This window comes from Molothrus ater, chromosome 2 (genome assembly GCF_012460135.2).
Source record: "Molothrus ater isolate BHLD 08-10-18 breed brown headed cowbird chromosome 2, BPBGC_Mater_1.1, whole genome shotgun sequence".
Lineage (NCBI taxonomy): Eukaryota > Metazoa > Chordata > Aves > Passeriformes > Icteridae > Molothrus > Molothrus ater.
Window position 1 is genome coordinate 27,404,362 of NC_050479.2, and position 27,784 is coordinate 27,432,145.

The following is a 27,784-nucleotide window of genomic DNA, read 5'->3' on the forward strand; positions in this document are numbered from 1 at the left end:
AAACCCACCCAAGTTTTCACAGCACTATTTCCAGAATGCTTTGATGTTCAGATACATTTAATAAAAACAAAGACAGCAAAGATGCATATTCCAGAAGTGCTGTGGGAGAAGGCCAGAGAGGGAGATGCACTTTCTGTACAAGAGCTGGGTTTCTCAGCAGCAATGGCCAATTTTGTGCCTTTGAGCAAGATTTGGTCAGGACCTTCCATCCCCCTTCTGAAGGCCCCATGGCCTGGCAGCACCATCCTGGGCAGGGAGCAGACCTCAGCCTCCTCCATCTGCTGAGCCTGGATGGAATAGAGCAGTCTATGGGCAAAGGGAAGTGCATTACCTCCAGTCTCCAGAGTGGGACAGCCCTGGGGTCTGGGTGATGCTGCAGCCCCCATGCAATAGTGGTGGCTGTTTGGCAGCAGCTGGTGAGCCAAGGACCACAGGCTCCCTGAGCACCTCTCTAGATCCCCCTCTGCTGCAGAGAGCTTGCTTTTTCCCTCATTTAATGAATATTTAAGTAAGCTGTGCGAAGTGGGAACACCATTGGCAAAGCAAAAGGGGTATTCTGGGATCAGCCGCTCCCCTCCACGTTTATAGGAACTGTTCCTGGAAATGGATTCAAGTTCCCCCAGGCAGTAAAGGGAATTGAGCCTCTCCCATCTCGGGTTAGTGGCATAATTATCTTCAACTGAGTAAAAAGGCAATGGGTTCACTCTTCCTCTTTGGTTTTCTAATCCAGGCTTTTATCTCATTTGCTTTTATTTCAGAGCTTGAAGATGAAATGTGACACAGAGAAAGAGAAAACACTGGAACAAGATGCATGGGTTTTTTTCTTTCTTTTGGGGCAAGAAAGATTTTCTTTGTCTTGATTTAAACCATTCTTTTCACAATTGATTGCCCTTTGTAAGAGAACTAAAGAATGAATAAATGTGCTATTAATCACAGTTTGGAATTTTATATCAAGATCTCTATTTTTTTTTCACTACTAAACAAGCAATACACACACACACACAAAACTTTTAGTACATTAACAAATAAATGTCACATAAAATAATTAGGTTCTATTAAAAGCACAAGCTAAAAAATGCTAAATTTCTTCTTTTAATGACTCTGTTTTTAATGGAGATATCATATAGCCATATATCTATGTGTCCCCTGACCACAGTTACTTCAAGTGGTGTTTAAGGATATTGCAATTCTTTTGGGGAACAAATAAAGAGCTGTAGTTGACCTTAAGTTATTTTTGAAAGCTCTTAAAGTCCTAAAACACAAAGGGAAAACATTCCACAGAAAGAGGAATACTTGCTTTTTCTTGGGCACCTTCCTCTCTTGCAAATTAGTATTTAGCAAATGTCATTAAAGAGAGTTAATATGGCCTTATCTGTCTCAGCAAGACCTGGCAAACTTCACGAGCAGAAAGTTGAAAACACTGTTTCTAATTTGTCCTTGTATTCCAGTCACGTTGCTGGTCTTGGCGAGTTACTCCAGACTATTAAAATAAAGTAGCAAATAGGAAAGAGGAGAGGGAAAAAAAAGACAAGAAGAGAGCAGAGGACAGGGTCAGATGCAGCACTCATCTGACAAGCAAAAAGGGAGTTAAGTGGCTGTACAGCCCCACAACCACCTGCAAAAGTAAAATCACCCTTCACTCTCCAGGAAATCTTTTCCTGAGAAAAAAGGGACTAAAACAACTGGCACACAGAAAAACTGGCAACTGGCATCTTTTTTATCCAGTTGTCCAAACAGTGTAATGGTATGGTGGTGGTTAAATGTGTTACAAAGGAGCAGCTCTCCGGTGTATTTGACCCAGATTAACAGTCTCCACCTTCATGGATGTCAGGGTGAAACCGTGATTGTATCAGGAGAGAAACTGCAGGGTAAAGGGTTCTACAGACAGAGCCTGGGACAGCTGGGAAGGAGGGTAGCACCCTGCACATGGATGGAGTTTGACCACACATATATTAGTCCAAAATCTCCAGGTCTCACTACCTCTTCCACAACTGATATGGGAATGAAAGGTGTTCATCAAGGCCTAATATAGATCTTTGCCCATACTCCTTCACTCTGGGGGCTGACAACAACAGCATGCAAAAACACTGGCAGGAAAACACTTTTGCCTTGATCAGTAATAGCCATACATTGCCTTATTCTTATCAGAATTCCAAAACATGCAAATGCACCAAACTTCCCATTTGTTAATTAAATTTGTCATAGGAAAATGAATATATATGTTACAGGTCAGGCTGTTGTCACTCTTTCTATAAAAGAACTGTTCCCATACAGCTGATGGCTGGAATGACACAGGAGGGGCAGCATGTTACAGACTACTTTGCATTGTGTGGATTTTAACTCCCTTGCCTATCTCAGCATTATCTCCCCCCAAAAAAACATGGCTGTTATGTCTTCAAAACCACTATACAAAAACATCTGGGAATTTCTTACTTTTTAAAACAGTGGTCATTTCACAGAGTGTTTATGATTTGTGTGGGATGCAAATCAGAGAATCATTCATCATTAAGGGTTGAAAAGACCTCTAAGATCCTTAAAGTCCAGCCATTAACCTAACACTGCCAGGTCCAGCAGTACAGCATGTCCCTAGTGCAGCTACTGCCATCTGCATGCTTTCTGAACACTTCCAGGGACAGTGATTCCACCACTTCCCTGGGCAACCTGTTCCTTGTTCCAGTGCCTGATCACCCCTTGCACAACATCTCTGTAAAGGAAGCATTTAATGCATTCTAAGGGCTAAATCTTGGAACAGAAATGCCCACATCAGACAGTAAATCATTGGCAAAAATTCTTGATCTTTCTGTACTAGCAGTTAACCATAAAGGCAAGGAATTGATGCTGAAGCACATTTCCACAGGTTCAAAGATTTTCTGCTAACTCCTTTCATACATGCCCTGTTCAACATCCTAAACTAAAACTGTTTCGGTGACAGAGGAACTCCATCAGGAGACTCAGCAAGACATCTTGAAAGACACTTTTTTTGTTGTTATTATACAGTGCTAGCATTTAACTCTGTGTTGTCATGGAAATCCTCTCTTCCCTAAGATGTTTAAAGTAAACAGCTATCTCTCTGCCTTTCTTCAGTTTTCATGAATGACAGCTTAACTACCACAGCCAACACTTATCCACAGGTGGTTTTGGCCATTTAGGGGGTGTTTCTCATATTTTTTCACTTAAGTCTGGAATAGAGGTCAAGGCATTCCTCTCTAATCGCTGACCTTTCTTCCTTTCAATTTCTTTTCTGTGCCAGCTGCTGGGGAAAAAGCCACAGTGCTATGCATTCATTGATATCCATAGATGAAAAGGCATCAGTTTGAAATACCCCACCTTTTAAGACCATGTGAACGTTTGTATTTAAAAAACACCCAGGTGCTACTTCATGTACTTCTGGTAAAGAGGAGGTGAAGAAAGGAGAGTCATCTGTGCATAAATGAGTAATATCAGCTTCTTCCTTCATCAAGAATGGTATTAACAATATTGCTATATTTGCAGAAAACATGAAAAACACTGAACTCACTATGTTACTATGTGGGAGCAACTATCCTCAACACAAAAAAATATCTTCTCTTCAGGGTGTCCACCAAGACAGATAGCAATGTAGATGACACTGCAAGTCATCTCTTCCCTAGGTGTTGTTCAAGACAAAATACCTTGAAATTCTGCCTTAACAGACTAGATGCATTGTTTAAGGAATCCTATTTTTTCTGTGCTCTTAACCTTTTAAAAGGAGATATGCTCAGGAGGATCATATATTGATAGAAATCAACTTAACGTTCTCCTTTTAGAATAAGAGCAAAAAATTTAGAAACTAGTGGCACCATACCTGTTTTGTAGTGGCAAAGAAGAAACTGAAAAAGTAAACTAGTGAGCACTGCATACTCAGATAAACTCTTTCCTGCTTTCTTGTGCTATCTGTGCATTAGCACCATACTGAAAACCAAGGGTGTCCCTAAGGTACTATAAAATGCTTCCAGCAAGCATCAGCAGGGAGGATGCTTCTTCAGGGAGAAAGGCTTTTCAACAGGGCATGAAGCCACGTGCACAGCAAAACAAAACTGTAAAGCTCAGCAGGGAAAGATGTGGAGCTGGCAGAAATACTTCTGTACTGCTGAAATGAGTGCTGCTCCCACTCATACCAGGGCTACATTTGCCACATCACAGGTCTCTTCCCTATGTTTCAGGGTTGCATTAAGAAATGAGAGACCCAGCACAAATTTGCACCAAGACTGAGTCACAGCAGCACTGGCTGTATGAAAATGCTGGTGCCTTGCTGTTGCTTACATTCATCAGTTCATGCTGCCCAAATACACCCTCCCCAGCCCCCTGCCTTAAGCAGAGCTTTAAAGGAAGCTCACTCATTACAAGCACATAGAACCCAAAAAAATTAGCTTTAAGGTAGTTTTGCAGTGCCAAGTGACCTTCCCATTGAGGACTCCAAAGTGACTCTTCTCACTGAAAACTAAACCACAGGGTTCATGTCCCAGACTGGTGGAGTATTTTGCTACTGTAAGTTTAACAAAAATGCACAACTGTTTAATTGCTTCAATATTCAGGTTCTTTACTGTCACCTGAATTTGAGCCATCTGAGACTTCTCCACTAAACATCACTGACTGACACTCTCAGTGTACTTGTACTGTACAGTCCATTCCTAAAACAGACCCTGTAAACTTAGGGAGACAAGGGTGGTTGCCATTTCAATGTGTCCACAGCTTTCTTTGTCAAGTCTTCTGTTCTTCAGACGCCAGGAACACAAGCTTGGAACACTTCAAATATAAAACTGTTCTTTTTGTTGTGTTGTACTGTTGACCTAAGTCACGAAGCATACCACTCAATGACCAAAACACCATTTCAGCCTACAGCAACATCCCTGATTTATTTTAGCTCAGGGAGTTACTCCTTCAGCTTGAAATACATGCCATTGGAGTGAATAAAGCACAGAAAATTTAGCTGTTTAAATATATTCTATGGTAAAAAATAGATAAAGAATTATTTGACATGAGTGTGATGCACGTTGTCTAATGACACAGAGGGCTGCTCTATCCAGCTCCCTGTGCTAGGTCACAGACTTGGATAAGTAAGGTAAAAACAAGGGTAATGAAGCACTTTCCTCTACTGCTGAGTCCCATACCTATCCTATCTGTGCCTAATTTTCAGTTGTGCTAGGATCTGTGGATGGAAAGTGCCACACCAATTAACTTTGTTAGCCTTTTAAACAGAAAATATCCTTGGTGATCATAAAGCTAGCAAAGAACTAGAAATAATAAATGTCTCATTCAATAAAACAAAATAGTCTGGAGCAGTATCAAATCCAGAGTTATCGTCACCGCATAAATTTTGGTTTCACACAAGGTTTAATGCAGCATAAACAAGGTAACAAAATAAAAAATTGTAGGGAATGGAATGGCACCTTCAATTGTTTATGAATGATAACACTAAACAAAATAAGGAAGAACAGAAAAAACAAGTGTGTTGGAAAACAACTGTTGAGTTCACTATATATCAAACACAATTTTACTTCTGGGTTGTCAGAAAGGAGCGTTTCAATTTTCACACACTGAAACAAACCATACGAGAGCTTTAAATGATCCAGATGGGAAGCCTTTTGTTAAAGCTTTTGAAATCAGCACTATAGTTCTGTTTCATGGATGAATTTTGGTTGGTGTGTTATTGCAATCAGTAATGCTAAAACAGTCTGTCAAGCTCTCAAGTAGAGAGATGACAGAAGAGAGAACTAAGGGGAACGAACACACACAAACACCCTTTTAAAACCCATTATGTATCATGACTTTTTTTTTTTTTTTTGGAGGACATGAATCGAGAAATAAAGAAAAGGCAGACACTCAGGAATGGCCTGGCTGGTAAATCACACTCATCATTCTCACACCCTTGAATTTATGGACGAAAGCCTGTGAGAAACAAATAAACCGTATTTCCTATATGTAATAAACTGCAGGCTGGACTCAGGATCCTAAGTGTTTTCTAAAGCAATGAAACATTACTTTCTAAACACAGCAGTCCAAGTTATACACCTAATGAAAAGACGATAGCATAATTAATTAACCCTAATCAACATGGTTTTACAGGAAACAGGTCTGGTCAAGCAAACTTGCTGCTGTTTTCTGACAGAACAATGGGCAGAAGCAATCTCCAGCCCCAGGACAGACTTCTGTGCAGCACCCAGACACATGCATAACTAGCAACCCTGACTGTTTTTAAAAGCACTTACACAAAATCAATGCAGCTGATGCCAAATCGATTAAAAAGAAGCTGACAATGAGTTCATCCACATGAATGAAACCCCTCTAATCATAAATGGGCTTCATCATCTGAGAGTAGCTTTTTTAATGGGGCCTACAGGGATCTGGTTACAAAACTGCTTCGTGTCTTCATGAATGATCTGAAAGAAAATACCAATCAATTTTCAGTAACAGCTGGAGAAGAGTCAAAATTCGGGTGGAGGGATGGGGGGGTGGATAAACACAACTGTGGATGTGCCAATTATTTAAATCATCTTGCCTGACAAGGAGGGTTCTTCTGAACTACAGTAAACCCCTGCAGCCCTATGAAAAATCACAGGTGTACTGGCAAGGATTAAGGAATAAAGGATGAGGGTCTGTGGCAGCAGGGAAGTCCTTAGGCAAGCACTGCACCCTGTCCCAACTGCTGCCCATCCATCAGGGGAGAAAGAACACTGACCGATTAGAGAGGGCTTGGATTCAGGAAAATGATACAAAATTTATCTGAGATTGAGGAAATGAAGCAATACCAAAAGACTTTCTTATTTGCCCAAGAGAGCTCAGAGGTGACTTGTTAACAACATTTAGGTTGTTACAGAGGAAAGAGGTTTCCAGTCACAAAGTGTGCTCTAGCCTAGGAGGGAAAGACATAGAAATATCTAATGGCAAACCTAGATTCTGACTAAAAGGCTGTATTTAACATATCAAAACCTTTTCCTAGGTAAAAGAATTTCTTGTTTGCTTTGCTGCTATCAACAAAAATGGAGGGGGGGCTGCACCAATACAGGGGGTACACATCTGTTAGACATGAAAACAACCAACATTAAAATTAAAAATAAACCAAATCCCTTTCTATAGACATACAAAGTTCTTTGAGGTTTCACTGAAGAGATGATGCTGAATAAACCATCCTGCTGAAAGATCCCTTTCCTAAGAACAAGCAAGCACTATATAGTAAGGCCTTGAAGGGGTACAGCAGAGATAAACAAGGCATGCAGGGGGATGTCCTGCAGCCCTCAGCTGCTGCTCCTGCAGCAGCTCAGTTGTAATACAAGATTTGCAGGTAGATTAAGTGCTTATTATCTTTTTGATAGCAACACTTCTGTTGTAATCATGACCACCTAAGCATATGGGGCAGGCAGGATTGGTAGAGAGATGAATCTTTGGGAAAAAAGCATGCACACTTTTGGGCACACATAACCCCCTTTTACAGGTGCAAGGTAAGCTATGAAGCAGAACAGGATGAAAAACAGAATAATGATGAAAAAGGAGGTGGTGGTGTAAAAGAGATGGATGCTTGGGAATGGCCCTCACTGGCCTTGGTACAGTTTCCCCTTGTCCCACACTGGCTCCTGCAACCCCAGCACCAGCCTCCCCTGCCCCACAGCCCCCTGAGGCCAGCACCAGGGCTGCAAGGCTCCCTGCAAAGTCAGCACCACGCAGCTGCTTTAATAAGTAACTGCACTTAATTCATTAACTCTCCGAGATTAGCAGAAGACGCACGCCGCAGCCAAGACCAACAGAGCCAAATAAATTCAGAGTTTTCACGCCAAGTCACAGAGTTATACCTAGCCAACAGAATTTGTTTTTAAATGAGGAAAACATTCACTAAGTACTTTTCATTCTTCAGACCTTTGCAAAACCCTCTGTAGGATTTGCTTTAAACAAGGCATCTCCCAGAGCAAGTGCCAACAGAAAACATGATGAAGACTCTTTATTTTAATGGCATTATTTCTAATTTCATAAAAAAATGGATTCTCAGCAAAAAGTCAGTTTCAAATTTATCTGTGAATAAAAGCAGTGAAGAGCTGCCAGACCTAGTGAAAACTGCCAGGGTGGATGTGAGTGGAAAGGAGATTCTTCAAGAAAATCCTCTGATACCAACTGCCCTGGTTTGAGGGACCAGCCCTGCCTGCTGGTCCACCAGGCATAGCATGTACCCAAAAATGCCACTCCACTGAGCACTTGCAACCTCTTTACATCTATTAACATTATGGTCACTGCAAGAGGGCTGTGTTATACTGCAATTCCAAACAAATGCAGCCTTGTGTTAATGATTTCATGCTCGCTTAACTTCGCTTCCAGGCACCAGGCAGGTCAAGAGCCCTCTGCGTTCCCATGCATGCACTTTGCATTAACGAACTGCTGCTCAGGAAATAATAACTTAGAGAGCTCTGTGAAACCAGTCTGGCTTTAAGGTATGCATGTACACAAATCCATGAGGAGATACCCCACACACAGATTGCAGGAGGACTTGCAAAGAGGCTCCATCCATTAGAAGCAACGGGAGGTGGTCCCTTCTCCTGGGGGTCCTTCTTCCACTCCAGCCCTGCCCACCAAGTTGCTGCACAAGCTCATCCCAGCTCCCTGCCCCACCAGCCACTGCATAAACCCATCCCCAGTTCAGTGGGCAGTGGGACCTCAGAGAGCCCTCTGCTGTCCTCCATTGCCCCAGACTGATCATTTACCAGTTCTGGGGCTGGCAACCAGTCAAGACTGAAGAGTGCTCTGAGGCAGACCCCACATATCAGAGTGCTGGGTCCAGCACATACACCAGGCACAGCACCTGTGCACATCGCATCCCTGGTGCTGAAACAAAACACCCTGCACTTTTGACAGGAATAAAAATAACAAGCTAATCCCAAGAACTCAATATTATAGCTATTCCTTAAGAAACTCCCCCAAAGTCTGTGCTTTGCAACTGGTAAATGTATTATTTACCTAAAGAAATTGTATTACTATTACATATCCAATGTACACTAATATAAGCTTTGTATGAAATTTGTATGAATGTATTCCTCTACTTGAGCTTAGGCATAAAGATGCCAATAGTTTCTTCAAATAAGAAGGCAGAGGTATGAAGGCTGACAGCAAGCTCATCTTTTAAATATTCAAAAAGTCCCCAGGGAATTATAAAACTCAAGAACTACAGTGCATTATTTAACAAAAAAAGTAAGGAAAAAGTAGTTTTTCTTATAAAAGGTGACACACAGGAAAGTGTAATTCACACAGTATAAGAACATAAAACTATGAATAATAACCTAGTATTAAGTACATATAGAAGTTGTTATTATTAGGGGAAATCACAGATTTTCTTTTTACTATAGATTTGGAAAATTCTGAAAAGTGACAGGACCTTATTAAGAGAAGTTTTTCCCAAGTGCAGCTCCTTTTAAAAAGCCTTGAGAGTAAGAATTTATCTATACTTCCCATGACTCACAAAACCAGAAATCAGTGAAAATTGGGAAGGAAGATAATCATGGCAATCCTTGGTGAGCTGTGCTGGGACAGTGCCAGCCTTCTGTGAGTGGTTGCAACCTCTGTGTCTTGGCTGTCCCCGTCCTTGGTGCAACATCCTAGTGACAAACCCCCTTCCTGAGGCAGTTCTGTCTAACATGCTGTGACAGAGGAGCACAAAGCCCCAGTGTAAAGCAGTGTTGCTGCTGCAGAGGATGCTCTGGCCTTCTTCAGCACCTGCAGCTGCTCTTTTCTCTCCCGTTTGCTCCTGCCAGCATGAATATTTGGATGCTGTGCAGTGAGCTGGGTCAGGGAACTAACCCATATGAAAATTAACCCAGGATGAAGCATAATTAATTTCCCTTTGGTTTTGCTCCCTCATGCAGCTGGGCAAACCCCAGCAGCAGCAGGAGAGGGAAAGGAGAGGGAGAAAAAGCACTGAGAGCAGTACATGGGGTAAGGAGATTGGGACCCCCTGCCTAGAAGCAGTCTAGCAGGACAAGCATAAAAATGTTTAAGCCAGAGGCAAAAAAAGCTTCAGGTGCTATGCCTCTAAATCCTTAGACAGAAATAAATAGGATGGGAAGTTTATATTTTGCATCACTGCTCCAAACATAGTGGAAGCAAATTTCTGAGACGCAGCAGGAGAAGGGAGGCTGGTGGTGAGTAGGACTAGACCAGCCATCTCTGTGGATCCAAATAAATCCTGCTGGCACAGAGGACACAGCACCACACCACCACAGCACTTGGGAGAGCCAGTGGCATGTGTCAACACTCCGAGGGACCCCAGAAGTTCAACTGTTGCTTGATCCCAAATGCTCAGCCCACACCTGCTCCACCTTGCTTGGGTGATGCTGCATTCATTGCAAGACAACCCATCCTGTAAGGAGAACTGTCAAAACCATAATGGAAGTATCCCAGTATACTGCAGGTAAAGCTTTTTTCTTCTCTCTTTTGCTTTTCAGTCACTTTCCACCACACATTTTTCCCAACCCTATCCCTTGTGTGACAACATGATGTTTTAGTTTGTCAGCTTTTTTTGACACTTTGGCAAACAAGCCACTCCTGATAAACATGACTTCCCTGCAGAAATTACAAATTTGCACCCTGTGCCATTTATGGCTGTCATATGACTCTGAGAGCAAACTTTACAGCAAACCTTGAAAACCAAATCCTTCCTTTCACTAGCTTTTAGGACTATAATCCTATCTATTTATTTCTTTTCTTCTCTGAACTATTATTTCTTTCTTCTTAAAACCTCTGCATAAAAACTCTCCAATGATTGTAACCCATTATCCATAAAGAAAGGGTACATTTCAAAACACCAGTACATTTGGGATAGAATTAGAGAGAAGTGCATTTTCATAGCCAACTTCCATATGGCAGAAAATTTAGCTCCCTGACTTTGTCTGCCATTGAGATATGCAAGCTGCTGTCAGGTGTGTAGACTGATGAGGATTACAGTATTGGAGGCTCATTATAAACATACTAATTAGTACCATGAAGGTGGCAAATGCAGCACTTCTGACAATGTGAGTACTAGGTCACAAAAGACAAAAAAATGCTACTTTACAGTCCATAACAGCATTGCTTATGATGGCCAAACCAGTGAAGTAGAAAAAAGATTAAATTTTTTCACTGGATCACTGAATTCTTGCCAGAAAGATGGCACTAAAATCCAGGCAGTTAAGTTTTCTAATTCATAGCCAAGGAGTTTGACCCTAGTTCATACACCAATAAAATACCAGCATTATATCAAATAGGCTATTTCATATTGAAGAAGCCCTTTCACTAACAGAAGTATTTTCCCAAAACTTACTAACTGCTTTTCCTTCTTTCCACAGTAATTTAGAATCACTCTAATGAGAGAAAGTTGTGATTCAAACCAGAAAACTCTACATCTTAAGAATTGGCCAAAAACCACTGAGTACCTACATTAATCCAGAAATATTTTCTAAAAACTCTAGCATGTGAAGAAGCCTTTTGTATATTTGTTTCTCCTACAGAAATGGCAAAAAGGAAGAAATGAATGATCTGGACTATAGAGAGTAAAATTTTGTATGAGGTACTAAATAATCTCAGTTTGCAGATCATAAAATTGCACAAAAATCAGTCTTCGTCTTTTTAAGCTGCAGAGTTTACATAAAATTGAAAAATGCTTCATATCAACATCAAAACACGAAATAAGATTATGTCTTCTGTTTGATAATGGACCTACAAAGCACGAAAATCGCTCTTCTTTAATCTTTCAGCTCAGTCTACAATACAATACAGAAAAAGGATGGTAAGATTGTATGCAGAGGTTGCTATGCAAATAGGAAGCCAAAATCTCATCTGAACACAAGGTGAAATTCACAGAATTGAGAATATTTTCTACTTTCTGCTACAACTAGTTCTAACTTCCCACTGACAACTGTGGAGAATTTGACCTATATTTTCTAAAAAAATTTCTTCTTTTAATAAAACATGTATTTTTAGATTTCATTCACTCTCTTTGAGCAGCCTAATAGTTTTAAAATAAAAATACTATAAAGAACCCCCCTCCATACCCATATCAATGAACAGCCCTCAGGGAATGCCAGAGCATTAACCTGCCCGATAACTGCATTAACCTTTCCCCAAAGGACATTTCCTCTGAAACTGTGAAAATCTGCCAGTGTGTGTCTTCCACCATGTCACCCCATGCCCTTCTGTTGTGAAAGGGCAGTAATTACTGTAAACCAAAGTTTAAGGCAGACAACTGCACTGATGATTTAATCAGGGAATTTCCTCATAGGCTCTCCCAGTAGGAAGGACTTATAAACAGTGCTATCCAGAGTCTTTTCAAAGTCAGGAATAACAAATATTAATTATCTTCCATGGACTACCTTCACGGCTGTGTCTGTAAACTGACATACAGGAACCGTGAGGATTAATTACAAGTAATGAAGCTCACTTCTGCACCGCACAGTTAAACACAACTCCCTGCAAATGAGTTTGACCTTTCCAGCACCACATGCTCTGGAATTCCTTGCTCAGAAGGGGATTACCTGCAGCCAGCATCTTCACTTTGGAACCAGCATCACATTTGAGACAGGCTAGGAATCTGGCTCTATATTCAGGCTTTAAAAAGGACAAAATAGATATTTGACAGGAGGCCATCTTTTAGTGGATGACACCATCTGAGCCACTGACAACTTAGCAAGCTTCCTGTGGAAAATTCTTGATAACACACGTGCAGACTTGCACAAACCTGTGAAAGGTGTTTCTGCACTAGCACTCAGCTCACTACAGAAAGACCTGGGTTGTGAAGCTTGAAGCTACCCCAACATCAGAATGTAACAAGACTGAACTAAAGAGTGGATATATTATTGACAAACTATTCAGTCCTAGTAGCACACTGAGAAACATTCCCATATACGCAAGTGATGCCAATAAACAAGTAACAGGATTAAATTTTATCATGTGTTCCATAGTGGTATTTTGGAAAAGAAGCAAGGTCATAGGATATTACAGCAATATTTTGCAAAATGAACATGAAAAATTGTATCTAATGTAATTATTAGTTTGGAGACACATGGCATTTTTAAGCCAGTCATGTCAAAACACACCTTCTGCATTTTTTCTTGAATCTGAGATGCTGCAGCCTCGAGTTTATGGACACAAAGAATACAAAAGAAAGCGTTCATCAAAAGATCTCATTGGCCTCAAACATACTATTTTGTGTCACCATTTGAGCAAAGAAATGTGTTATGAAAGTGGTATGAAACTAGAAAAAAAATAATGTTTTAAAGTTTTCCACAGACATGGTTATTCAAAAAATCATGTCTTAGAAGTCACATTTGACATCAGAATTTAATGACCCTGATAAACATAATCCTCACAAGCAGACAAGTCACTTCCTTGCCCTGGAGAATGTGGACTGCCTCCTCCTTTAATGTGCTCACTTGTAAGGCTGGGAACTGCCAGGCTGCTGACGAGTATTTGCAGGTCAGTTTGCATTTTCGTAGACTTTAGTTGCTGCCTTAAGTCATCGCTCCCAGCAGAGAAGAAACAGTTTTAAATGCCACAAAATTGACAATCTCCACTCTAGCAGAGGAAAGCCACTAAATCTGACATCACTTCTCATCACCTACGCTTTATAGGTCAGACGTGTCCAACTGCAAGTTAAGATTAAAAGTGGCTTGCTACTAATCTTAGCACAGACATTAGTGCTGCTCCAATACACTGTCTGTGCAGCAGGGTGGGAGATGAAATAATCAGCTATCTGGCTGCCCTCTGACCTTGGCTTGGAAGTGTGTGGGGGTGGGAGCAGCATTAAAAATATATTTAATGATCTCTGCCCATTCGAGTCAAGTTTAGTAATAATTGTAACAAAAAGTATGAGTAGTCTGACTTCCAGATCCTTCAGAAGATGCTGACAACTCTGACTTATGTCATTCTCCATCAAATAAATGCCATTTATACAATGCTTCTCAAAACTGGCATGTCTCCCTGCTTTGTCTTGCAGCTGCTAGCATGACTCGGGATTCAATGCTCACAGCAGCTTTAAAAATTTTAATGAATAATTACACCGGCCAGTTTTCCATATCAGTTTAACTTCATCAGTATTATTACCTTTGGAGATATTCTCGTAGACATCCCACTGGAGCATTTCAAGAAAGGCCAAGGATAACATATTTGGATCTATAAATTTAACATGGAACTGTTTCCGGTGATTTCCCTAAGGATCTGTTCCCTGGGTGCATTTTTTTTTTTTTTTAACAAAACCAGAGATCCATCACAAATAAAGAAGCAAGATGAAATTGTCTTTTTCCTTCTGTGCATCTAAATGAATGCAGATGTCTGCAAATTAATAAGATTTCTTGGAAAATCAGTGACCATAACAAAAACCTTTTGCATCCCTTGATGAGCAAAACAGCCATCACTGAGTTGTGAACCAAATTTATAGAGCAGAAATACAACTTCATCTGGGTCAAAAGGTGTGAGGTATAAGAAAAGCTCAAAGATAATGATTTGCATCATATAGAACCCCTCAGTCCCATTCTTTTTTAATTACCTTCATCACTACGGAGACAATGGGCTTTTTGTTTCATTATTTCAACTTCTTGGACTGAGTCCTGATACCCTATTAACCACAGTACTGCAAATAGCAGTGAAGGGATAACTAGCCTTATTAAGAATCAGCTCAATTCACCATTTCTCTGCTCTAAGCATCAAAGCTGAACTATCCTGCCAAACCACCTGCTGATAACAAACACGGGAAGACCGTGTTAGTGGTAAAAATAAAAGGTCTGACGTTTTACCACCATCCCAAACAACCACAGCAGAGCTGCTGGCTGCTCCTGGCTGCTGCTGAAAGGGGAAATGCTGCTGGGAGTCAGCTGAAGGTCGGCTGCTGCTGCTTCTTCTTAGAATGCAGAGCTAGCTTAAGCACAGATGCAATTCAAAAAACCTGCACAGATGGTTTTTGCCAGTATCTCATCAAGAAGTTACATTTATATTCACTTAAGCTTGGTGTAAAACAGCAACATTATCGTTAAAATCAATGACTTCATGCTTTGGTTTCCTGTAATACTTTTTTGCTGTTGACTGACTTACCTACTTCTGCACTGTCTATTAGACAGCAAATTTTCACCATCCAGAGTATTCTCAGTTACCTAAAATTCTTCACTAAATAGGAACGTTTATTACCATGAAGGAGTTGTGGTTAAAATAAAACAAACACAGATTTCCTGGGAGAAAGATGGCCAAAGTTTGAAGCACAAGTACAGACATAATCCTAATAAGGTTATGTTTGGTTCAAACCAGTGACTCTAGCCTACACATGAACAAAACAGCCTAATCCCATGCTTGATGGCAATGCAGGCTTGGCAATATAAATAATTTAGATATTCAGCTTTAGGTAGCCCAGAGCTCAGTTCAGCATGGAAACTGTGACTAGCTCCTGCCTTAAGTCATTCAGCTAAAGAAAAAAGTTCATTTTCTAAAGAGAAGCACACTGAAGGTATCCACATGCCATTTGTTTTCCATTTCCCTGAACTGCCAGGTGACAAAGAAATCAGTGTAGTCTTAATGGGATTTTTCCTGGTCCCCAGGCCTGGCTGGCTGGGAACACCACCTTGCACCCTATCAGCACCTCTATAAACTGTGGGGGAGATCTCAGCCCTGAATGCCTCACGAACCTCTTTCTGCTCTTCTGTTAAATCACAAGGACAGTTCACCAGAGGGCCAGGGCAGCATTCATCACATGAGCCACAATGCACAACCCTGCAGCTGCCCCTTGCCCTAATCTCACCCCCCGCCTTACATTTGGACTATAACCATGCCTGAACATGTAACCTTTATGTAGCTAGGTTATCTAGGGATTTTTCCTTCAATATTTCTTGAATATTTTATTCTGCGAGCACTGTTCACAGTAATTGAATAATCCAATCATTCTCAGCAGTGACATACAGCTTAGTTTCTTTCTAATTTGAGCATGATGATGCCTCATAAAAAAACTGGGGCAAGACAAAAAATAAAGGCGTTTCAGGCAGTAATGAAATCTAAAATGCTTGCCTGCATCTATTTATTAATGTCACTGCAGAGCAAAAAAGCAATAGAGCATCAAAATGAAACTGCATCTGTGGCTCGCCTATCACTGATCACACGCACACAGCGTTAATTAATGGTTGTAATACAGGTTTCCTTTCTTCAGCCTTTCTGTATTATTTCATGTAACCCAGACTAAGATGCTCTGATAAAAGCTCAGTAGAAAAATGTCCGAGAGAGCCTGCCAAGAACCACACAGACTTGGCCTGTGGACAAAACGCAAATACACAACTGTGGAAAGGAAAACAAAAATGAGGACAGAAAGCCAACTGCTCTTTAATTTTGTGATATGGAAAATAGAAGCATGTTTTTCAGCAGCTGATGGCTTACATGGAAAGTTTAAAACTTCCAGCACAACCAATTGTTGTTCGCAATCAGAACCATGTTGGAGATCACTGGGCTCCTGACTGTGAACATCACCTGAGCAGAGAAAGGGGTTACAAGGACCTCTGAAACAGCTCCTCCCACCAAGAGTAACTACTAACCTTTGGGGAGCAAAACATTTCCTAGGAGTAAAGCCTCCAAGATATTGTCAGACTTGGGCTACTCCTGTTTTTCTATCATGAAAGAGCAGGAAGGTATTTTGTCACTGAGCCAGATTTTTGAGAAGAATGCATACAAAGTACCTCTCTGCACAGCAAAATACCATATCTCTGGATCTCAGGGCTAGCCGTTTGTTAGCAACTTTTTTTCTGATAACATCCACATCAGCCAGCTTCAGGCTATCACAGTGTCCCTCCTCTAGGTTGCACAGTCCTGAAGAGCTTTCATGGTGTGTTACAGCACCCCACTGTTACAGTACAGTGTTTTCCAGGAATTCATGTACATTTACTAACAGCTAGATTTATAGAAGAAAATTTCATGTTGATCAGCTGACAGTACTATACATGCAAAGCAACACAATGTCTCAATTTTGACATTAGTATGATTTGAGAAATGCTATTTCAACTGAGAAAGAAAAGTCAGAAGACAGGCAGAAGGAATGAGATCATGAGCCCTTCCCTTAACAACAACGAACTGCCAGAGTGGAATAAGACTGATGGATCTGGATACTACATTTGTAATACATTTCTTACATTGGTGTTTCCAGGTAGACTGGTTACCCAGCCTTCTCCTGAAAGGGAGAATATCTTGGGGGAAAAAGAAACCAAAACAGCTAAAGAGAGCTTTACTGTCTTCTTCTTTTCTGTCTGAACCTTCCCTGCCCAAACAAACAGGCAAACCAAACCAAAATAAAACAAGCAAAAAATCCCCACCAACCAATTGACCAAAAATACCCCAAAAACTTTTCATGCTATTCAAGTGCTTGATTTGAATAAAAAATTATTCCATTTACTTTATTTTTTATATTTTTAGCTTTTTGCATCATTTAGTTTATATCAACATAAACAGTTTTGAAAACACTGAAGCAATTCTTTAGCTCTGTTTTAATTTGAGCTGCAGCTTCTGGTAAATAATGAACTATAATGAATTTAGCTGGATGTCTACATTTCTAGATGGCCATTGCAAACTAGACCCATTTGAAAATCTCCCAGAGTAAAAAGGTTAGTTGCCCTCTTTCCTGGCATTTATCCTTATTCATCTCCTGTCTCCTCGAAAGGCACTTTTTCACCAACCCTCTTCTCTCTGGTATGTTGTTGCTGTGTTTTCCCAGAGAACACAGCAGCTTGAGGAGCTCCAATTCCATCTGTTCACAGATGTAATTCAGCTTCTTCTGTTTCCTAATTGAAGGTACAAAATCCATCACATAACAGGAGCAAAAAATAATTACACTATACCTTACTGCATGCAGGGTTCACACACTTAATATTATGATGACCCAAGAGGCATTTATCCTACCATTGGAGTTCATTAAAATACACCAACTAAAGAGGCAATGAACAGCAGAAAACCTTGACAATTTCAAATTAAATTACAGTAATTAAGTAACTTTCCTATACCTTATTATGGCAACACCTGACACTGCCTATCAAAAGCCAGAAACCTCGCACCAGGAACCACAAGAAAATGTGACCTTTTATTGTTCACTGCTAAAAAAACCTCCCAAAACAAACAAAAAACCCTCCAAAAAAACAAAAAAAAAAAACCAAAACAACCCCACCCAAACAAAACCAAAAACAAACAAAAAAACACAACAAAACCAAAGCCAACCAATGCAAAGCAAAGTAAACCAGACCAAACCAAATAAAAACAACAACAAAAATACCCACCAAAAAACAAAGAACCAAAACAAAAAAACCAAAACCCAAACAAAACAAAACACCACAACAACAACAAAAAAAATCCACTCAACAAAAAAAAAAAAAAAAAAAAAAAAAAAAAAAACCCACAAAAAAGTAGTTCTGTCATACAAAGACAGCCAAGATGAATTACACAGCTGTTTAGATAATTAGTAGGTACTTTACTAGTAGAGTAAGTACTACTTCTGAAGTGGAATTACAAAGGTGGTGGGTCACCTTTGCTCAGTCTCCAAAGCCCCTGGAAAAGGGTCAAATAAGAGGACAGAAACAACTTTGAAAATCACTGACAGCCCAAAAGCTCACTGGCCCATGGTGAATACAATAACAAGCACTAAAGCTTGTGTCCAGAAATTCACTTATCTGGAGTCAAAAGTGCAGATAAATGACAAGCAAAGTACAAGCTTTCTTCACAACTGTACAACACGCAAGGGCTGGAGTACTGAGCATCTCAACTTCAACAAAAGGTCTGAAGCAGAAGCTCAGAATTAATGGCACTATTTAATGGCAAAAAAGTACAGGAACTCTGCCAGTGCCATTCCTGTTAAAAAGATATACTGCCCAAAAGACAAGGTCCACTTTGCCCTTTTTCATGTAATCAACAGGGTTTTAAAAATACAGAGAACATCTTACAGCCAGAACAGATTACAAGTTTCTCTACTGATGCTTGATGTAAAGGTTGTGCCTGCCATGCACAACATGTCACATGTACCCCACCACGTGACAAACACAGATCTGCTGACATGTACCCTCCAGAGACCCAGGAGAGAGGGAGGATTTTGCAACTTTTAAATGCAAAATCACTAGGCTAGTTCTTCCACCTCTCAGTCTTTTTTCTTTTCATATTATTTCCCTTCCATGAATTGCCCCTGTTTTCTAAGCCTCATCCCACTTTTCCATATTTCAAGCAAAATTAGGATTCTTCTTTTTTTGTTACACTTTTGAACCACTACTGGTATATTTGTGATCACCCTATTTAGTGCCTTGTTTCAGAGTAAGAATGTGTGATCTGCTTTCAGACTGCTTCTACAGTCTTATGCCAAAATGTCCCAGACATCAAACTTTGCTGGAATCCTAGTCTCTTCTCTTACAGCCTGTATGCTGCTATTTCTATTCACCATTCCTGCTGTTTTAGTAAATTTTCTAGCCATGTAATAATGGTCATGCATCTCTGATGCAAATATCTTTTCATGCAAGATTTCAGGAAATATGATGTCAAATGTCCAGCCACTTAAGCAGCTGAATATCTGTTATTTGTAAAGGGCCATTCAATGATAAAGTGAAAAAGAACCTCCAGCAATATAAATATATATGCAAAATATAAATATATATGCAGTCATCTTTGCTGCAACAGCTGCTGAGGAAACACAGGATTTCCTTGACTTAAAAGAATTGAAATTATTCAATCAGGTGGAAAACAATTTCTGAAAAAGCTCTGTATTTTGCTCTGTTTCACTGCATTAACCCTAACAAGGTGATCAGAACCAGGAAACTTTTTTCCTTTTTAATTTCTTCGACTGTTGTAAATAAAAACCTGACCCATTCCTCCTGGCCAGAGAGTCATTTCATTCACCACAATTCTCCATTCCCATCCAAACAGCATCAGGGTGATGGCATGCCTTAAGAAAACAGACCTTCAGCAGCATGCTGCCATCACTCTCATCAGCCTTGCCAGGCTCAGAAAAACCTGGGGAGCTGCTGAGGCCAAGCACCCCAACCCTGCTGCTCACATATCCCCTTGAGGCTCAGAAAGCACCTCTGCCCTCTGTGAGAACAAAAAGCAGCACAGCCAAAGTATTGTAAATATAGCACTCCAGTGATTTACCAAAATGCAATCTACAGGCAGCTAGCTGCTGGTAAACGGTGAGTTTCCCTTTTCATTCCCAGATATTAGAATGAAAAAAAAAAATTAAAAATCCCAACAAACAAACAAACAACCCAACCAAAAACAATAACAACAAAACACAAACAACTCAGACAAACCAAAACCCAACACTTTTTTTTCCAGGACTCCTTCCCCATGTTAGAGGGACATCTCAGAGGGACATCTCTCAGGGCTGCCCTATTGTAAGTGCACGACAAGCCTCGCGGCAGGGAAGAACGATGCATCTGACTCCATGTTGTCAGAAGGCTAATTTGTTACTTTATTATACTATATTTTATTAAAGAATACTATACTATGCTATACTAAAGAATACAGAAAAGATACTTACTGAATGCTAATAATGATAAAGATAATAATAATAAAGATAATAATGAAAACCTGTGACTCTTTCCAGAGTCCTGACAGGGCTTAGCCCCAATTGGCCAATGAGTCAAAACAACTCACACCAGAGTCCAATCAAGCAATCACCTATGGGTAAACAGTCTCCAACCACATTCCACATGAGCACAACACATGAGAAGCAAATGAGATAAGTATTGTTTTCCTTTTCTCTGAGGCCTCTCACTGCCTTTCAGCTTCCCAGGAGAAAAACCCTGGGCGAAGGAATCATGTTCAGAGAATGTGAATGCCACACTGCCCCAACTATTAACATGAAATCGGAAGAAGCAACACCTCAAATCATCACTTGGCACTCACAGTGATATCCTGTGATCCCACATGGAGTCTCATGAAAGCACTCCACAGTGTGCTCCTTCCCTGGCCAGTCCTGAGCCAGCGACAGCTCACCCAGGTTTGTAAAGAGCAAATCTCAAAGCCTTGCCAGGAAAAACAATAGTCTAGTGCAGCTGAGGTTCACCTTGCAAGGACTTCCAGAGAGATTCTGAAGGAGGGAAAATAAACTTGGATTATTTCATCCTACTGTATTTTATACCTGGGCTGGTCTGATTACCCACCCACTCCAGGACCAGGAAGGTGGTTAGAGCAGGGTCTTTGCCTCTTTCCATCCCCAGACCATCCTCATTGCTCATTCAAGGCTCAAGGCTTGTGAGTGCTTCAGAGAAGCCCTTAAGCACAGTACAGCTTTCTCCTGCCTAGAATGACCATGGTGCAGATTCTGCATTTTGTTTGTTTTCTGATACTACAAAAGGGAAAAACACTCTTGAACTGTTTATGAGTCTGCAGGGACACAGGGATCTCCCTGCAGTGTGGCCACAGCTCAATATTCCTGTTATTGTTTATTAGTGGTGTAATGTCTTTCACAGACAGATGATAAAGTAACACCAACAACTCAAAGACACATGGTGAAAACATGTTAAATTAAGCAAACAATGGATTCCAGGTGGAGAAACATTCAATACAGAGTAAAATACCCATCAGCTTTTTTATCCTAGAATGGTCTGGGTTGGAAGGCATCTTGAAGGTCATCTAGTTCCATACCACCTTTTACACCTATTGGCTTGCTCTGACTCATGATTTTGTAGTTCACTGGCCACACAAAGAAAACTCAGGAAATGTTTCAGAAAATATTTTCACAGTATCATTTATGATCCTTCTTAGCTCTCTGTTTCAAACTGCATATACATGGATAAACCTGCTTCCTCTAACTTGACTTGAAAATGCAGTCTAAGCATCACACAATTCAAAATAATTGTTTGGTTCCATTAATTCCTGCATGGTGAGTCAGAGTTTACTGAGCTTCCAAGCAATGACAGGACACAGTGGAATGAGAAAAGGGCTGAGAAGAATAAGGACAGGCTGGGGCTTGGAAAGCCTTCCACACAAGAAGACACAGAACAGACTCAGCCTGGGCAGCATGAGTATTCACAGTTTCTTACTGCACAAAAATTGTTCAGTGAAAAATTATCAGTCAGCAGGCCTGAAATAAATCAGAGGATTATCTTTTTACTGAAAGCATAATTATAACTGAATCTGAATGCTACAGGATGTGGTAATAGCCAAAATTGTATGTGAAAAGTTAAAAAAAAAAAAGAGAATAAATAAGAGATTTCTCAGAACATTTCAGAGAGAAATCCATTACTGACCTCCAAACTACACACAACACCCAGCTTGGGAAACTCCCAAGCTGCTGGCTGCCAGCTGCAGGCAGAATATACCACTGAGAAAAATTGCTTTAAAAACATCCTCCATTTTAGCATTTTAGACTCATTCCCTGAGCACCCCATACAGGTCACTGCTAGAAACACGCTACTCAGTGAAATGTATTTCTGTAGGAAAACCCCTCCTGGTTTTGCATTACACTCAAAAACTGAACTGCTCTCAAGGCCAGAAGAAAAGCAGCAGCAGTGCCTGGTGTACACATGTATAACACATTTGCATTTTAAAAGCAGTACGTTTGCCACAGCTGAAATATTCTTACTTCCCTCAAGTAATTCAGCATGCCTTTGAGAAAAAGTGGCAGGCAAAGAAGTGGAAGAAAAAAAATCCCAACAGATTTAACAAATGGGTATCTTGGTGAGGTCTAGGTGGCAGAGGCTTCCTCCCTACCTTCTCCTGACAATGCAAAATCAGTCCTGTTCAGGCTGTTGGCCAGAATTTGTACTTCCCCAGCTCCTGCACCAAGCATCTCATGGACTGCATGAAGGACATGGCCTTTGGGCACTAAGAGAGATCCACTTCCACCCCACTCTTCCCCCAGGAACACCAGCTGCTCCTTCCCTCCATCCCCCCATTGACCAGTCAGTTCAGGTACCCTCCAGGAAGGATAACATTTCCACTGAGGAAAACAGCTTCATCTTTCTTATCTGCACAATACAATGTGGGGAGAAGAGTTACACCTGCTTCCCTCCAGACTGGGAAAAACCATGCCCAGATCATCCAGCTTCAGGGCAGCTCTGTGGGTGCTACTGGCACCTTCAGCTGTGATAAAGTGCCAATGCTGAGCAGGGAAACACCGACTTTGTTCCTTGGCTTATACCAAGGGAGCGCGTAGGTGTCAGTGCCAAATCCACAAGTTAATTAAAAGCTGTATTTTCTATGGGAAAACAACACGGCCAGCATAATAGAGCTATAATTATAGCCAGGTTTCCACTGGCAACTTGTTAATTGATTCTTATTCTGTTTCTTAAAGGAGAGCAGGGCTGCTGTCACGCCCTCTTTCGTTCCTGCTGCTGTAATTTCTCCAGCAGTATTCCCAGCAAAATGTCAATACATTTGTGTCTCTGCTCTAAAAGGGGATCAGCATGGTGTTGCATGATACGCAGTGTCCTAAAAGAAGTTGCTCTGCTGCATGGCAAATCAGTACATGTGTAATTACCTACATAATTTTATATAGAGCATCAAGAATGAAAATATGATAAGTCTCATCTCTCCTCAGCCCTGCTCTGTTGTCATGGCAACTGGACACTTTCTCTCTCCCCCCCTTCCTTTTTCCCAAGGGACAAAGAAAACCACCAGAGACTTCACAAATCAGCATACATTAAGCACAAATAGTTTGCCAAATGCATTTGTTCACTGACATCTCTTACTTCAGTAATTGTGTGCATTGTGCTCACTGAAGTGAGCTGCTGCAAACACGGCTGCCTGCTTCCTGCCCAGCACCATCCCTGCAAAACAACCCCCCTATCCTCTCCTCCACCTCCACTTCCCTACAGATGCTCAGGCAAACTCTGTCAAGTCAAGCTGGGTGGCTTTTTTTGTTCCATCTAGCTATTATTTTCCTGTTTACATGTGCACGGATGAATGAAGGTGAGCTCAGTTTGAGTCCACCTGTACCGCTGAGTCCTAAATTTCTCTAGTGAGCAACAGGTTGAAGTAAATACCTATGTCCTGTAGGCAGCCTTTCACATGTGGCACACTACAGAGAAGAGAAGCAAGGTCTGAGATTTGTGACCCAGGTAAGTGGAAACTTCCACAGCAGTGCTGCTTGTCTTGCAAGCATCACCTCGGCTGCAGGAGGATTGTGGACCAGATCTGGCACAAGTCCTTCCTGGGAAAAGCAGCCGGATGCTGCCTCCCATCCACCCTCAGTTGCTTAGTGCTCTGCCAAACTTAAACTGACAGGCTTTCAGTGTCCCTGCCAGGTGTTTGGCTTATACCAAGGAAGCACTTTGCTTTGGTTTTGTTAGATGTGCTTGTTAAAATGATTCTTCTATTCCCGAAAACAAGGCTGGGGAAAATACAATTTTCGTGGGTACTAAACCCAAGATCTTCATAATTTTATTTTGTTTCAGAGTTGAAAACAGGAGAGGGGCATATGTGTTTGTATGAGTAAGATGTACCTCTTTCTGTTCCTGTGAAATTTCCACTGAGCTTGAGTATTCAAATCCCTCCAAACGCCATGAAGACCATCACCCATAATGGTGGATGCTAACACCCTCACCACGTCTGTGACACTAGAATGGAGACCCAGGGAAAGGAGTCCCACCAAGCCACTGCACACACCCCTATCAATGCTAGATGCTCCCTGGCCTCGTGCCCATGCCTCCCTGCTGCAGACAGCTGAGGAGCTGCTGGCCACAGGCACGAAAAACAAGACCCTGGTCCCACAGGCAGCGCGTGGGCAACAACCAGCCACCCGTGAAAATGCCCTCCTCAAAAATAATGGGGCTTCTCAGTGCTTTCAGTACAAATGGAGACAAAGTGCTGCAAAGGCGATGATGACCTCCTGTGCCAGCTGTCAGGAGGCAATGTGGGACGTGACATCAAGGATAAAGACTTGCTGGCACCCTGCACACCCTGCACCAGCCATGTCCACTTACGCCAGCAGTCACCAGGCATTGTTCTCGCAGATGTACCAGGCACTCTCCCATTTCGGGTCATAATGAGCTGCAGATGTGACAGGCATTTCAGATTCTGAATCTGCAGCAATGAGACACTCCACATAGATGCTTCTGCCTAATTTTTACTCGCTAATTTTTAAATAATGACAATTTAACTTCATTGTGCGTGTCATGTACTGTAACGGCCAATTCAGAAATCATCCTAAAGGGCTTTGATTGCTTAAGAAATCTTGCAAATAGCTTTCCAACATCTTTTTATAAAGTGTGTATTCTGAAAAGTCAGAATTTCAGATTTTCAAAATATCACTTTGATAGTTCTCTAGAGGGAAGTAATAAATAATAAGGAGGCATGATACTTTGGAGATACAGAGTCAATGCCTCAATTAGAGACATCCCCATCTCACTTTTAAAGGACTTCAAAATCAGCATGAAAAAAAAGCTGATATTATACAGAATATATTTACACACATCAAAGAGTAAGTCAAAAGTGAAAGCTTAATTAAACTGAAATTTGGGTTGATCAATTAATTCATGCATTTCAGAAGGGAAAACACCTTATATAACTCCAAGAAACTATAATAAATGTTGGAAAGGCTAGACTTTCCACATTGAGGCAAAAATCAAATCTCTCCAAAGTTTCACGTTTTACTCCATCTCAAACCTTCATGCTTTTCCTGTAACCCTTTCACATGATGATGCAATTAGCTCCAATTTTCTGGTTACCTTTGACACAGAGCTAAAGCCATGTACATGATCCAGGGATACACGCTCCCGCTGTGGTTAAAGGTACAATGAATGCTATATTAGAAACGACCTGAAGTTTCCTACAGAGTTACAACTCCTCCATATCAAACTCCAGAGCTCGCTCTAAAAGCTGCTCTCCAGCACTGTTTATTTAACATTAACCATGGCAATGTTAAATGTCTCCTCATTTCAGGGAGGGGCTGCAATAATATAAGCTTTGCAGATGCCTGCAATACACAGAGCAAGATTCTTACAAATTATGTCTGGATGTCACTGCCTCTCAGCACTCATGAAGACAGATTCTTTTCCAAAGCATGTGTTAAAATGCTGCAGAGGAACACTTTTTTGTTTGCAAACCTGAGAAGTTCCACAAAATGACACTGACTTCTATCTGATTCTGCTCTAACCAACTGCAACCCAATATTACCTAGTTTTACATGTTTGTTTACTAGTTAAAGTAATAACCCTGAGGAAAGGTTTGCATCAACATACTTCATGTAACAAAGATAACAAGTCTTTAACAGATATGCACATCATATTCACAAAGGGAACATGTATACACTTATTTTGGTAGCATTCTTATACTTCACATATCCATGCCTTAAGCATGTATCAACTGAATGCAAGTCTGGCAAGTGTATGGAAGTGGCTTTTGCTTACTAGAAATATCTGGGGTCAAGATTTATGGATTTCTAAAAAATGTGAATCTGTACTTAATATTAAAAAAATTTACACAAATGTCCCCAAAAAACAGTCTTTTTCACTTTTTAAGTACTTTTTCCCATTCTGTGTGATTTCCCCACTTGTTCCAGAAAAGAATTAATTCTGTATTATGAAAAATTATGGTGTGTAAAGTCTCATCTCAATTAGTTAATTTTGGTGTCTTTAAAAAGAGGGACGGGTAAACACTGAAAAGACACAGTGCAGAAAATGGGTTTTAACTTCAGATTTGGAAGGACAAGCATTCCTCCGTAGCTCAGATCATCACAGCAGGTTTCCAGGAATAAGTAAAACAAACCCAAACCAAAGCGGGAGGGGGAGTAAATCCTAAAAATCTAGGTCAGAGGAAGAAAGCAGAGAAATGCAAAGCACCGTTTTCCATGAGCCTCACAACTGATTGTGGGAAGGTCTCATCTCCTGCCACACTCCTGCCTTCGTGCCACTCGCTGCTTGTGGACAGGAGCCACAGGAATGTCCCACAAAGGGGCTCAAGTGGCATCAGGGCACATGGGGGCAATAACAACCTGGCTGTACTAAAGAAAGGTCACCTCAGGGAGAATTCTCTCACAGTGCAGCCTGCACAAAAACTAATTTTCTTGATAAAAAGAAAGGCCAAAGAGCAAAAGGGAATCATGAGAAATTCTGTTCTCAAGGTAAAGCCTACAAATATAGAAACTCTTTACTGCCTTTTTTTCATAAACAGACCAGGCATACAAGTGGTTCTTACACCCTAAATTTTTATGATCCTCTATTTGTGATCTTCATTCTGCTGCTCAGCCACCTGGTTTTACATTTACAGATGGCTTTGAGATCACAGTTTGTTATCTTATTCAAACATAATTAACAAACACATTTCATCCTCTTGCATCAACAGGGATCTGACTTTTCATGATAGAACAACAAAATGGAAAACTTCAGCACACGTAGCCAGTTATTGCTTTCTGTCATCTACTTAGAGACATCTTTAATACCTACTTCTATTCTTGCTGCCTTCCAAATAAGCCCTTTCCTACTCTAACAGGGACACAATTCCTACTTAAAGTCACTATAATTTTTTTTGTCTTTGAATAGAAAAGCAAATTAACTGATAAATGCATCTGTTATTTTCTTATCTTTTGTGTTCAATTAACCACTACCATTCTGAGTGACAAAAACTGTCTCTTACCATCTGCTCACTAGAAATCTGCTTTAAGGCTGTTTATAATTTATCAATCCTTTTTTTGTTTTGTATTGGGGTTTTTTTAATTCTTAAGGTAGTGGATTTGCTTTCCTTCTGGCTTTTGCTTTTCTGTAAGCTCTGCCATGAAGCTCACAGCACTGTATTTGAAGCAAAGAAGAAAGAAAATTGTTCTCATTGTACCTTCTCATCGCATTGCAACCATACCAAACCAGGGCAAGTATAAATTTAAGAG

At 40.8% G+C, this 27,784-nt stretch overlaps 1 protein-coding gene across 1 annotated transcript in view; it reads right to left on the reverse strand.

Annotated features, from left to right (window-relative positions):
- Positions 1-27,784, reverse strand: part of SH3RF3 (SH3 domain containing ring finger 3) — a 246,979-nt gene that overhangs the window by 174,308 nt on the left and 44,887 nt on the right. The gene's annotated exons all lie outside the window — the stretch shown is intronic.